The sequence below is a fragment of the Scatophagus argus genome, chromosome 6 (genome assembly GCF_020382885.2).
Source record: "Scatophagus argus isolate fScaArg1 chromosome 6, fScaArg1.pri, whole genome shotgun sequence".
In the NCBI taxonomy this organism is placed as follows: Eukaryota; Metazoa; Chordata; class Actinopteri; family Scatophagidae; genus Scatophagus; species Scatophagus argus.
Genome location: NC_058498.1, coordinates 21,111,051 through 21,123,958, shown reverse-complemented (window position 1 = coordinate 21,123,958; position 12,908 = coordinate 21,111,051). Strand labels below are relative to the sequence as shown.

The 12,908-nt window shown below is 39.4% G+C and overlaps 1 long non-coding RNA gene across 2 annotated transcripts; it reads right to left on the bottom strand.

Annotated features, from left to right (window-relative positions):
* Nucleotides 1-4,129: 4,129 nt before the first annotated feature.
* On the bottom strand, nt 4,130-9,551 carry LOC124060628. Of its 2 annotated transcripts, none has more exons than XR_006843605.1 (4): nt 9,385-9,551; nt 8,893-9,108; nt 6,847-6,940; nt 4,130-5,614 (listed from the first exon to the last, which is right to left on the bottom strand). It is a non-coding gene; the product is annotated as an uncharacterized LOC124060628 (long non-coding RNA). The 2 variants fall into 2 exon arrangements; XR_006843606.1 differs by lacking the exon at nt 4,130-5,614 and adding an exon at nt 6,023-6,728.
* Nucleotides 9,552-12,908: the final 3,357 nt, after the last annotated feature.

The window sequence follows — 12,908 nt, the reverse complement described above, 5'->3', positions numbered from 1 at the left end:
CATAGATGTTGCTGTCCCCCAGCAGTTGTTGCTTGACTACTGTGGGTGCAATCCAATACAAACCCTGTTTTGTCTCTCTCTCTCTCTGTAGATATATATTTCATTACTTTCCGATGTATTAAACAGTGGAAAACTAGAATGAAATACACTATATATACAAAAGTATTGAGATGGTTCTGCTTTTCAGGGGTTGGGTTCAGCCCCTTAACTTCCAGTGAGGAGAAATCTCAATGCTTCAGCATACCAAGACATGTTGGACAATGCTATGCTTCCAACTTTGTGGCAACAGTTTGGTGAAGAACCTTTTCTATTCCAGCATGACTGTGTCCCAGTGCACAAAGCAAAGTCCATAAAGACATGGCTGGATGAGTTTGGTGTGGAAGAACTTGACTGGCCCACACAGAACCCTGACCTCAACCTCATCCAGCACCTTTGGGATGAACTTGAACAGAGACTGTGACCCAGGCCTTCTGGTCCAACATCAGTGTCTGACCTCATAAATGCTCTGCTGCATGAATGAGCAAAGATTCCCACAGAAACACAGAATCTTGTGGAAAGCCTTCCCAGAAGAGTGGAAACTGTTATAGCTGCAAAGCTGTCTGTGTATTTAGAATACAATGTCATCAAAGTCCCTGTTGGTGTAATGGTCAGGTGGCCTAATACTTTTGTCTATATAGTTTATAAGTGAAAGGTAGGCTATACCACTGTTGACTGTAATATACCTTGGTATGACACACATTAAGTTCTATGATGTACATACTTTTCCATCCATCTTCCTTCAAGTAGCAGTCGAACATCGTTCACCTGTTTGTCTCGTGTGGTTGTTGCAAAGTTTGAGAAAACATCCCTGATGACATCAGCATCAGTTGTGCCACAAAACGGCACGTGCTTATGCTCACGTGACAAAACCCTCTAGTGGTTGCAGCAATGACTTTAGTTTGTGTGGATTAAATGAGGAAGTCAGATGATGCTGTTCATGGATGTAACATCAAACATTAGTGTCTTAGAACCAACAGTAGAAACAGATATTCATCTTGACTGCTTTTCACCTATCGATCCCCATCAGCTATACTCACTCATATATTCATCCAAGCCAACAACATGCCTCTTAGACCCCATCCCTACCAAACTTCTCAAAGAAGCTTTACCCTTACTTAGCACCTGTCTATTAGACATGATCAATCTGTCCCTGATAACAGGCCATGTACCCCAGTCCTTTAAAATAGCTGTAGTCAAACCTCTCCTTAAAAAACACACACTTGATCCAGAGGTTTTAAGCAACTATAGACCAATATCTAACCTTCCATTTCTTTCCAAGATCCTTGAAAGAACAGTCGCCAATCAGTTATATGACTTTCTTCAAAATAATAACTTATTTGAAACTTTTCAATCTGGCTTTAGAGCTCATCATAGCACAGAAACAGCATTGGTCAAAGTCACAAATGACCTCCTCCTGGCATCAGACAAGGGATTTATCTCTGTCCTTGTACTGTTAGACCTTAGTGCTGCATTTGACACCATTGACCACTCTATATTACTGCACAGATTGGAACACCTAATTGGCATCAAAGGAACTGCATTAAGCTGGTTTCAGTCTTATTTATCAGAGCGATTTCAATTTGTTCATGTTCATGATACATCGTCCACACTCTCAAAAGTTAGTCATGGAGTTCCCCAAGGTTCTGTCCTTGGGCCAATATTATTCAGCCTGTATATGCTCCCCATTGGTGATATTATTAGGAAACACTCCATACATTTTCATTGTTATGCGGATGACACGCAATTGTACTTATCAATGAAACCAGATGAAACAAATCAGCTAGTCAAGCTTCAGGCATGTCTCAAAGACATAAAAACCTGGATGACCAGCAACTTCCTACTTCTCAATTCAGACAAAACCGAAGTTATTGTTCTGGGCCCCGAACACCTTAGAAATAACTTATGCAGTGATATTGCATTGATAGATGGCTTAGCCGTGGCCTCAAGCTCCACTGTAAGAAATCTAGGAGTTATCTTTGACCAGGACATGTCCTTTAACTCGCACATTGCAAATATTTCAAAGACTGCATTCTTTCACCTCCGAAATATCGCAAAGATTAGGCACATCCTGAGTCAGAAAGATGCAGAAAAATTAGTCCATGCATTCATTACATCTAGACTGGATTACTGTAACTCCCTTCTATCAGGCTGCCCCAGTAAATCCATAAAAACTCTCCAGCTAATCCAGAACGCTGCAGCACGACTACTGACAAGAACCAGCATGAGAGACCATATTTCTCCTGTTCTGGCTTCTCTACATTGGCTACCTGTAAAATTCAGGATAGATTTTAAAATTCTCCTCCTCACTTATAAAGCCCTGAACGGTCAGGCACCATCCTATCTTAAAGAGTTAATAGTACCCTATTATCCCACCAGAACTTTGCGTTCCCAAAATGCAGGGCTACTTGTGGTTCCTAGAGTCCTCAAAAGTAGACTGGGAACCAGAGCCTTTAGTTATCAAGCTCCTCTGCTATGGAACCATCTTCCGGTTTCGGTCCGGGAGGCGGACACCCTCTCTATATTTAAGAGTAGACTAAAAACTTTCCTCTTTGATAAAGCTTATAGTTAGGGCTGGCCTAGGCCGGCCCCTAGTTATGCTGCTATAGGCTTAGACTGCCGGGGGCCCTCCCATGACGCACTGAGCTCTTTCTTCCTCTCCCTCTCCTTCTGCACACATTCATGTCCCATTAATGCATATTACTAACTCAACTTCTTCCCTGGAGTCCCTGTGCTTTCTTGTCCCGCAGATTCCTAGCGATCATGACTGGACCTCCTGCTGCGGTCCTGCTGTCGTCCTGCTCAAAACCTACTGCAATTACTACTGTTTAGTCATAATCTGATTTAAATCTGTTAAGACTCAGTACAGCTACTACCATTATTGTCACTACCATTGTTATCAAAATCACCATAATACCTTCTGTATACTTCATTGTCATTATCATTATCTACATTTCGATACTTCTGGTATTATTACTGCTGCTATGCATCTCTGCTTGTGTGCTCCTTCTCTCACGCCCCACCCCCTCTGCCTCTCTCCCTTGCTCTCTCTGTCGCTCTCCTGCTCTCTCTCTCTCTCTCTCTCTCTCTCTCTCTCTCTCTCAACCCAACCGGTCAAGGCAGATGGCCGCCCATCTTGAGCCGGGGTCTGCTCCGAGGTTTCTGCCTTCTAAAAGGCAGTTTTTCCTCGCCACTGTCGCCAAGTGCTTGCTCAAGGGGGAATGTTGGGCTCTCTCTATTTTACAATTTAATTAAAGAGTTTGGTCTAGACCTGCTCTAATTGGAAAGTGTCATGAGATAACTTTTGTTGTGAATTGGCGCTATATAAATAAACTGAATTGAATTGAATTGAAATTGAGCCACAGAGAGGAAGGTGGTCAGTGGATGGCTGGGTCATCAAAACACCACACTTAACCATGTGAAACTGCTGAGTTTTCCACATTTCCCACTGGAAGTCAGTGATGATTTCTGTTAACCATGACCACAATCATTATCTAACCTTAACCCAGTACTTATTATTTTAACCATGACAACAAAGATTACATTAGACCTATCAAAACCTTAGCAACAGCAGTGTCAGAGCAGAAATCACATTTATTTTTTAACAGTAATTTGTGTTAGAAACTAGGGTGTGGAGTTTGAAAGATGTAGGCATTCACCAAGCACTTAACACTCAGGAAGGATTTCATAAAAGATACGATTAGACAGTCTAGTAGCTGGGGAATTAAGGCCCTCATAAGCCACAACATCCGTCCTCTGACACAGGCCAGCTCTCTCTGCTATGGATTTAACAAAACCCAGATAAATATAGGGTCAATTATTTATAAAACTTGAACCACATCAGGAACTAAAGTTTGGATATCTTTGTCTCTGCTGCTCAATTTCGATCATTCCTTTTCTGTTCTTTTCTTTTCTTTTCTTTTTTAACCACAAAGTCCAACATATTGAATGTCATTGAAGTGTATTAATGAGCAAATGATACAACCTGTTGACTTAGTGCTGGATGAGCAGGATCCAAACAGCAAGATCACTGATCTGATAATTAATTGAATTTTTATCATATAAACATAGTCAATTCAAGTATTATATTTCCATACAAAGATCTTAGCACTCAAAATGTACAAACTCTGGTTTATTATGACTTTGTCATTAGGTTTCTTACTGTCATTGCTTGTTTTGGTTTAAGTATAGTGGATAAGTTTCATATGCAACCTGTACTCTGTTCTAAGTGTGAAAAATTGCATCACATAATTATCAAGGTATGAGAGATGTGCTTTTTTTATTAAAACAAACCATCAAAACTGAACAAATCTCAATATCTTAGGCTCTAATTATGAATGAATAGTGTTATATTTTACTTCTGAAAACACAGCTATCTCTGGTATGTAGGATTACACAAGTGCCAGTGTGAGGATGTCAGAAGATCCCTCTGCGATTGGTGCAGTGCTTCAGTTTCCCATAAGACCTTTGCTGTTTAGTAGTGCTTTGTTGATGAAATTAAGGGGCCAGCCAAAAGGCCACCATAATAACATCTACAAAACAAATCACTTTGCCTCAGGCTGTAACCTCATTAGAACAATGCTCAGTGGCTGCTTGGAGGATGTGTCTGAGCCATGACTGGCGAGGCAGGCAGTCAGAGATAAGCCTCACTGACAGTAGTGATAATGGGAGAGCAGGAACGATTGCCTGGAAAATAATCACGCCCAAAGTATTTCAGGCGCATGATATCATGTTCTCATTCATTTGGCTACATCCCTGCCACGTCTTCCCCCCCAGGATTCAAGGTTTTCTGGGAGATGGCACACAAGGGTCAAGATGTTTGAGTGATTGTTGACTAGAACAAGTTTGTTTTCATTTAGTTATCATATATAGCTGCACATATCTGGAATTCATTTTTTGACACTGGGACTCACAAATTGAGTGAATGTATTTGTTCCACTTGAAAGACCAGAACAGTTCATTAACTCTGTCACATCCTCTCTGACAGATCCTGCAAAGTCGGACTACCAGATCAGGAACAAACTAATTTCCAGTGGCTCAACAGCACTGCCATGAGATCTCAGTAACTAGTATGAAAGTCAAACTAGAATTTGATTTCCTCTCACTTTTTTGTTAAAGGAATGATATGGTACTGCAGCTATACAGCTTTATCAAAGGAGTGTCAAACTGTTTTGGACATATCCGTGGGAACAATGTCTAAGCTTCATGCCTGTAAGTGGTTTACCTCAGGAGAAGTTGAAATATGAAACACGCAGGCGATAACAATAGTACCATGTATACCAATTTAGCAAACCAAGCTAATGAACTTCCACACAAAAAACAGAAGATAGTTAACCTAGCTTACCAGTGTTAGCAGTGACTCACACAAGATGAGTATTTTGTGTGTGTGTGTGGGTGTACTAACTCATACTCACACACAGCTAGCTTTAGCTGCCTGTCTTTCACGGATCCAGATGTGGTGATGGCAAACGAGCAGACTGTCAGAAATCACAGCAACTGGTATTCCTGTAACTTCAGCATTCGATATCACCCACGGCCTCTCCTCCCCTCTTATGATATGATGATGTCATGACAGGGCCTAAATGCCAAAGATATTTTCATCTTTATCATGCATGTAAATAAATATATTATTTATTTATTCAGATTAAATCTTTCTTGATTGAACTGACATTTTCTTGAGATACAGGGAGCTTTATTTTCTCCGAAGGAAGAAATGAACATTTGTTGAGTATTTTGTTTCCACATCATGCAATTACTACTGTCTCAGTGTCATTTGATGTGATCTCAACTAACAGGCATGACATCTGTAATCAGAGAAGAATGGCTGATAGCAATCATAGCTCACATAAATTGTTGAGCGAATTGATGAGCGACACTGATTCTACTATTGCTGCTTTTCAGCCTCTGGTGTTATTCTAATGATAGAAATTATGGATCAGAAAAGCTATTTCAATAAACATTGTATGTATTTTCTTCCTAAGGGTCAGCAGTTTTGTAGCATATTTGAAATTCATATGAAAACTCTCCTGATGTCAGCGTTAAAGTTGAATCATATCCAAGGTCAATTTTCATGCATGTTATTTATTCAGGGATGGGATAGCACTTCATTGGAGCCCATGCATGTCAATAATATACCTACTACTGACATGCACAGGCTGGAGCATTGGAGCTGGAACTGGAGCACTGTGTTTCTTCACTGTCACAATCAGTATCTTTGTGCTCAATTATCCACAATTTCTATTTATTTTTGCGTGAAATGTAAGCATTATGAAGTCTGGCTGATTCCAGTTCAACTACAAAACATTTTGGGATGATTCATACATTCGTTTTTTCATTCGGAAATTGTATGCCTGCACCACATATTAATTTCTTCACTGTGTTTGAGGAACATTTCATCATGTGAACTTTATATTTGTGACTTTATATTTAGTTCTGGAAAAAAAACTGATTTGTCCCTGTTTGTTGATGAAACTACTGGGCTTTGTAAAATTTCATCAATCCTGATACATAAGAAACAGTTATTTGTTCCAATGACTTTAAAAGAAATGACTGTACATATTATGAGTGAATAACTGAAACTCATTTAGACTCAAGAGTCAAGGGATGACTTACCAACCAACACATCAAATCTACTGTGTTGATTCTTCAATGTAAAAACCAGTCAATGAACCATGTCCACTTGTCTGGCATTTCTAAACAAAAGCATGTAGAACCCATGTTACAGCCCATATCACATACATGATTTATGATGCAAAATGATTATTGTATCCAAACAGCAGTAAATTGTCATTGAACAACATCCTTCTTTACCGAATTTGTATGACGTTGGTGACCACAAAATCCCCCCAGACGTCCTGTGTCCACTCCCCTGACAGGTCAGAGCTGTTTTGGCAGCACAAGAGGCCTACAAAATATTAAGCAGGTGGTTTTAATGTTGCGGCTGATCTGTGTTATACTTCCTATGCCAACTTTAATTTTAAAATCAAACTTATTTAGCAATTTTGCTTTCTGATGCTGCTACTAGTGCTGAGTAAAATTAGTAAGTGAGTTTAAGCATAATGCAGCTGGACAGTGATGCAGTGATGCAGGATTTACCCCTACTGAATACATATGTTTAATCAGAGACGTCAGAAAATAATGTCTGAATCTTTTGAAAGGATGAACGTTTGCTGTGGTCACTGTACGGAAAATAATGTGACGTGCACTTTATTGATTTTGTCATGTAACTCAGACAACTGCTCCCCCCATTTACCCTGCAGGGTGTACTCTTCATTGGCATGCTCCATAGCAAACATCCCTTACTGCTTATTCTGCCTTAGTCTCTGTGATTGAAGTCTGAATCTCTCTTGCAAATGTACCAAACTATACTGATTAAAGGCAATTTCATCTTCTGTTGGCTATCCCATTTTAAACTTTGAACTCTAAAATGAAGTTAGAATCCTAAATGAGACCATTCATTCTGTGTCTTTCTGCCAAGTGTCTGCTGCCCAATGATCCACTGGACTGAGTCACAGCTATTTCTAAATCCATTATGTGTGTAAATTCCTTGCTAAGATCTTAGTAATTGCTGACTGGTTTCAGAATATGGATTTATTAAATTGGGTTACACCGACACTACAGACATATCTTAGACTTAATATTTAATCACAGGCTATGAAATGTTGGTAAGACCAAACGCAATAAGCAGGAAATCGCAAGTTATAACAGAACTTCCAAAATTTCAGTTTCAAGAGGCCTAACAATATATTAAACTTAACTGCCCTGGTAGATGTAGATATGACAGTGAGAGAATTTATTTACTGAGGTACTGTACAAATTCAAGGTACTTGTACTTTACTTGAGTGTTTCCATGCAAGTTTATATTTCTGCTTCACTACATCTGAGAAACATACTATACGTTTTACTCCATTTGTCTGACAGCTTTACTTTTCAGGTTACAAATTTTCATCCCTTTCTTGTCCAGTGAAAACCATGAAAGTTGTCCTTTATGTGTTGAAAACCCTCCTCCTTTTCAAGCTAAATAAACTATTTAAAAGCTGCTGGGGTTAGCTGTAAAATGCATCACCACTAAGCTGAAAATAGGCTGTTTTTCTGACTGTTTAGAGATATGTCGTTCTCAGTGGACAGAGACAAACATATGATCATCTTATAGAATATGATGCACTGCTGTAGATGAAACCAGCCAACAGCATACAAAGTAGTTAAAATGAGCTCAGCCCTAACTGGTAAAATACAACATGCACTTTAAGGCAGCAGTAATATTAATCCAAAATGTCAGATATAGCAGGAAATCACTGACAGGGAACATTTTACAACACAATAAGTCATTTTCCTTTTGATACAGTAAGTGCTGATTATCCATACTTGTACTTGAATAGTCATGTTTCGAATACAGCACTTTCACATGTAGTGGAGAATTTTCACAGTGTGGTGTTGGTACTACTACTTATACTTACTTATACTACTACCTATACTTAAAAAGAACAGAATTCTGAATGAATTCCACCACAGATTTTGTATATGTCTGCATAAATGAAGAGATGTGTGTTTCAGAGTGATTTCAGATTATGCTGACCTAACTGACACTGGGTCAACAGTCTTGTTATAATCTTTTCAAATTTGTGTTATTTTTGTGAAATCTAAGTTAAAATATCATTAAACAGCATTTGAATCAGGTCAGATACGTGAACATATCTATTATCCCTTTTGCTGTCTGTCTTAATGGGATAAATTAGCAAGCTAATACTACTTTTGTCACAAAATGTTCTGGGATCCATAGGATATAATTGGAACCTGCAGTGTCTTGTTGATCATTTTCTGCACAGTGTGGTGATGTGGTAAGTCCTGCTTATTCACCTGTGAAACGGCATAATGCTGAGAGTCCACACAGTAAGAGGGCGGCCTGGCAAATATGAAGGTCAAACCATATAGTCTCAGAGCCTCCACATGTTGACGAAGTGGAAGTTAAGAAGGACAGGACGTGCATGTCCCTTCTTGAATGATCCTTGAAATGAGAAGTCCACATCAACTTTTCCAGGCGGTAACCAAACCACAAGGTGTGCAATTTGAAAGCTGGTGACAAAGACATGCTTGTATGTGAATATAGCACAGAAAAAGCATACAGTCAAACAAGGTTTATGAATGCCAAGTTTTCTTCCACTAAATGCTGGTAGAGTACATTCATGCAGGATAATCTTACTCGATTTTATGTCCCTTTTTTAAAAAAAAAACAACTAAGCTGTAATATGGATTATTGTGACATTAAAGTCAGTATTGGTCAATTTAAGAAGATGAAATATCTTCATAAATTAAAATAGCTTGAGCAGTACTCAGTAAATCTTCTGTTACCTTAACAGCGAGAACTGTTACTGTTACTGTTGAAATCAGGCACTGATGTTGAACCAGGAGGCCTGGGTCACAGCCTCTGTTCCAGTTCATCCCAAAGGTGTTGGATGGGGTTGAGGTCAGGACTCTGTGTGGGCCAGTCAAGTTCTTCCACACCAAACTCATCCAGCCATGTCTTTATGGACTGTGCTTTGTGGACTGGGACACAGTCATGCTGGAATAGAAAAGGGCCTTCACCAAACTGTTGCCTCAAAGTTGGAAGCGTAGCATTGTCCAACATGTCTTGGTATGCTGAAGCATTGAGATTTCACCTTCACTGGAAGTTAAGGGGAGGAACCCAACCCCTGAAAAATAGACCAACACCACACCTAAATTCCATAATAAAGAGGTGTGTCCCAATACTTCTGTCACACAGTGTATGTAGACTATGGTCTTTTTTTAAACACAAGGACACAAAATCTTTAAAGCCGCTGTGATAACTGTTACAGGTTAGCACTGTCGCCTCATAGCAAGAGGGTTCCAGGTTTGAATCCCGGTCTGGGCCCTTCTGTGTGGAGTTTGTCTATGTCTATGTTCTCCCTGTGCCTGTGTGGGTTTTCTTCCTCCCACAATCACAAAAACATGTACATTAGGTTAACTGGCTACTCTACATTGCTCCTAGGTGTGAGTGTGAGTGTGAGTGTGTGTGTATGTGGTTGTCTGTCTTTGTGTGTCAGCTCTGTCATCGATTGGCAACCAGTCCAGGGTGAACCCCGCCTCTCATCCGTAGTCAGCCTGGATAGGCTCCACCATCCCCCCCACGACTCTGACAGATAAGCAGTATAGAAAATGGACGTCCCTCACGAGTTAGTGGTGAACAAAACAAACCTAAAAAGAGATTGAGTGTTGGATTTCAGTGTGTCCAGTGGCCAGAAAAACAACTCCAAATGAATGCTAATGTTGCTCCATACATATGAAACAGACATCTGTTTGCTAACAAGGTCATCATATCAACTTTAGAGGATGATATTATGACGGTGTTTTGTTTCAAAGTTAGAACGCAAAAAATGAAGGCAAATCTAAGTGCAACATTACCAGTTTCATCCCAGTTTTGATTTTTGTGAAAAGTAGTTCTCTGTCAGTGTTTCTTGTTATTCTCTGTAATACAGGCTAAAATGACCAAATCGTCTGCATATTAGACCACAAACCGTGTCAATGTATTCAGAATTGCTTTAGCTTTACACATTCTGCAAAATAAGAATAAATGAGTAATTTTCAAGCAAATCCTTCTTGTTTTGATTTATTTCTGCAACCAACAGTTGAATGCTACTAGAGGTTATTTTGGCAGAAAAACAAAAACCACCACTGGTGTACTGAAACGCCAATGAGAAGAGTTCAGTGTTTAAAGTCCTTCCTCTGTTTCTCTTTGTCCTCTGAGCATAAAAGATTGTTTTGAACTGAGCTGTTTTGCTCTGTCTCAGTGTGTATCCACTGTGCTGTCAAAGAGCCAGTCCAGGAGACCATCGTCCCTCCTGCTGCATAGACACACTATTGTTGATGAGCTGAAGTCCAGCTCACACGCTGCATACCAGATTCCATCCACAGCCCATCTCAGAATGCTGCACCTCCTGGTAATCTCGGCAAACCCTCGGTCTATGTAAATAGCGGACTGCAATGTTATCACTGTAGTATCAATAGTCTTACAAAGGAGTATATTACACTGTTTACTTATAGTTGTGTGGAAACAGAGCAGCACATAAGACTGGCTGTTTTAGTCTAGACCAAAGAGAATTACTGACTACCCAGGTGAAAAAAAAACGGTTGTTGTTGTTGTTCACTTGGAAGTACATCCTAACTGAGGAATTTAGATCGGAGGTGTTCTTCTCTTGTAATACTAAGAGGTGTACTTTATATTAGTTTCATTTGAAATTTTACTCCTTATTTCCTAAACATACTTTATTGAAACTGTGTGTCTTTTGTAATTTAAGGGAGGTATAACAGTAATTTGGGCGCCGTTTTGCACTCAGCTTGGTCGTACAACAGAGTCATCAGTACTGTCACGACTTTTTAATGTGTTTCTACACATGAAGATTTTTTTTTTTATTTTGTCTCACTGTAGCCATGGGTGTTCACAGCGACGACGACAGACTTGTTAACATTTAGATGAGATTACGATTGAGATGAGAAACAATGTAACCACATTCTGCAGCACATTTTGTTTGTGGCCTGCATTACATTTGAAGGAAAATTCCATAAGCCCTCACTGTCTGTATCATTACTATTGCCTCATTTGTTTGCTTATGATAATATGAATGAAGTAGCTAGAATGGATATTAGTGTCCATTAGTAGTTCAATTCAGTCCTCTGAGAAATTTTTAATCATATGCAAGTTCTGTTGACCAGTAAGCATGGTTAGTTGTGCATGCGCATCTTCTTCTGTGAGCAATCATGCAGTCACACTCTGACTTCCCAGCACACAATGTCATCATTTTGTGACTCATGACCAAGTGACACTGAGCTACAGCCCCATACTGCAATAATTCTCAGACTTTTTTCACGTCAAGGACCCCTAAACTGACACAAATTAGTCCACAGAACCCCATTTGATAAGATTTTTTGCTTCAAGATGTTTTATTTCAAAAAGTGTTTGAAACTCATGACCAAAATAGTCATACATTCTGTTATTTGTATGGAAGTATGGTGAAAATAAATTTTGCTGGGGATGTCCTCGGAAACTCCTAGGGGTCCCTGAACCCCACACTGAAAACCACTGCCATAGAGCACTAATCAAGTGTTGGATTCAATTAAAAATGGGCTACTGAATACAACAAATAGAGACTCTCAGAAACATTAAATTCTACTCCACTGCATTTGTGAACCTCTTTGAATTCCCATCTCCCTGTTTTCCCTGTCCACCAACTTTCAGTTCTCTAACTCGACTTTTCTGCGTGTATACATGCTATAAGAGAAGAAACCTATTTGACAGCAACATTTGATTACCTCCTGTTCCTCTTCCTCAGTGTGGTTTGTTTGTGCTTGGCATGCTATCATTAGGTTCCAGTCTGTTAGCCATCACACACATTATATACATTTTCAGGTCTTTTTTTTGGCCAAAATTTGGTTTTGCTGAAAACATTTTATGTATCTTTAAAACTAAAATTGTTAAATGACAGACTCCTCTCATAGTAGAAAAATGCTGATAGTCAAACTAATTATTATGATCCTTTGCATTAGTGTTACAAATAAATTTCTTAAATTTGAAGTACTTGTAGTTGCCATAGTGGTAAGTCTGGATCGTTTTAATCTTTTGGTGGGAAATACTTTAGCCACCTTACATAGCAGACTACATCATTATCAAGTATCGCAGGATATTTCAGGAAGTGCACTTAATTTTACCTAGCTTTGTCCTAGTTTACAGTTACATTTCTTATAGCAAATCTTTAGCTTTATTCGTCACGACATTCGAGTTTGCAGCCTAGAGGGACATAGACCACAGTGGTTACCATGGCGCCAGCATCATTTAAAACGGCTGAGGTAACTGTTGGACA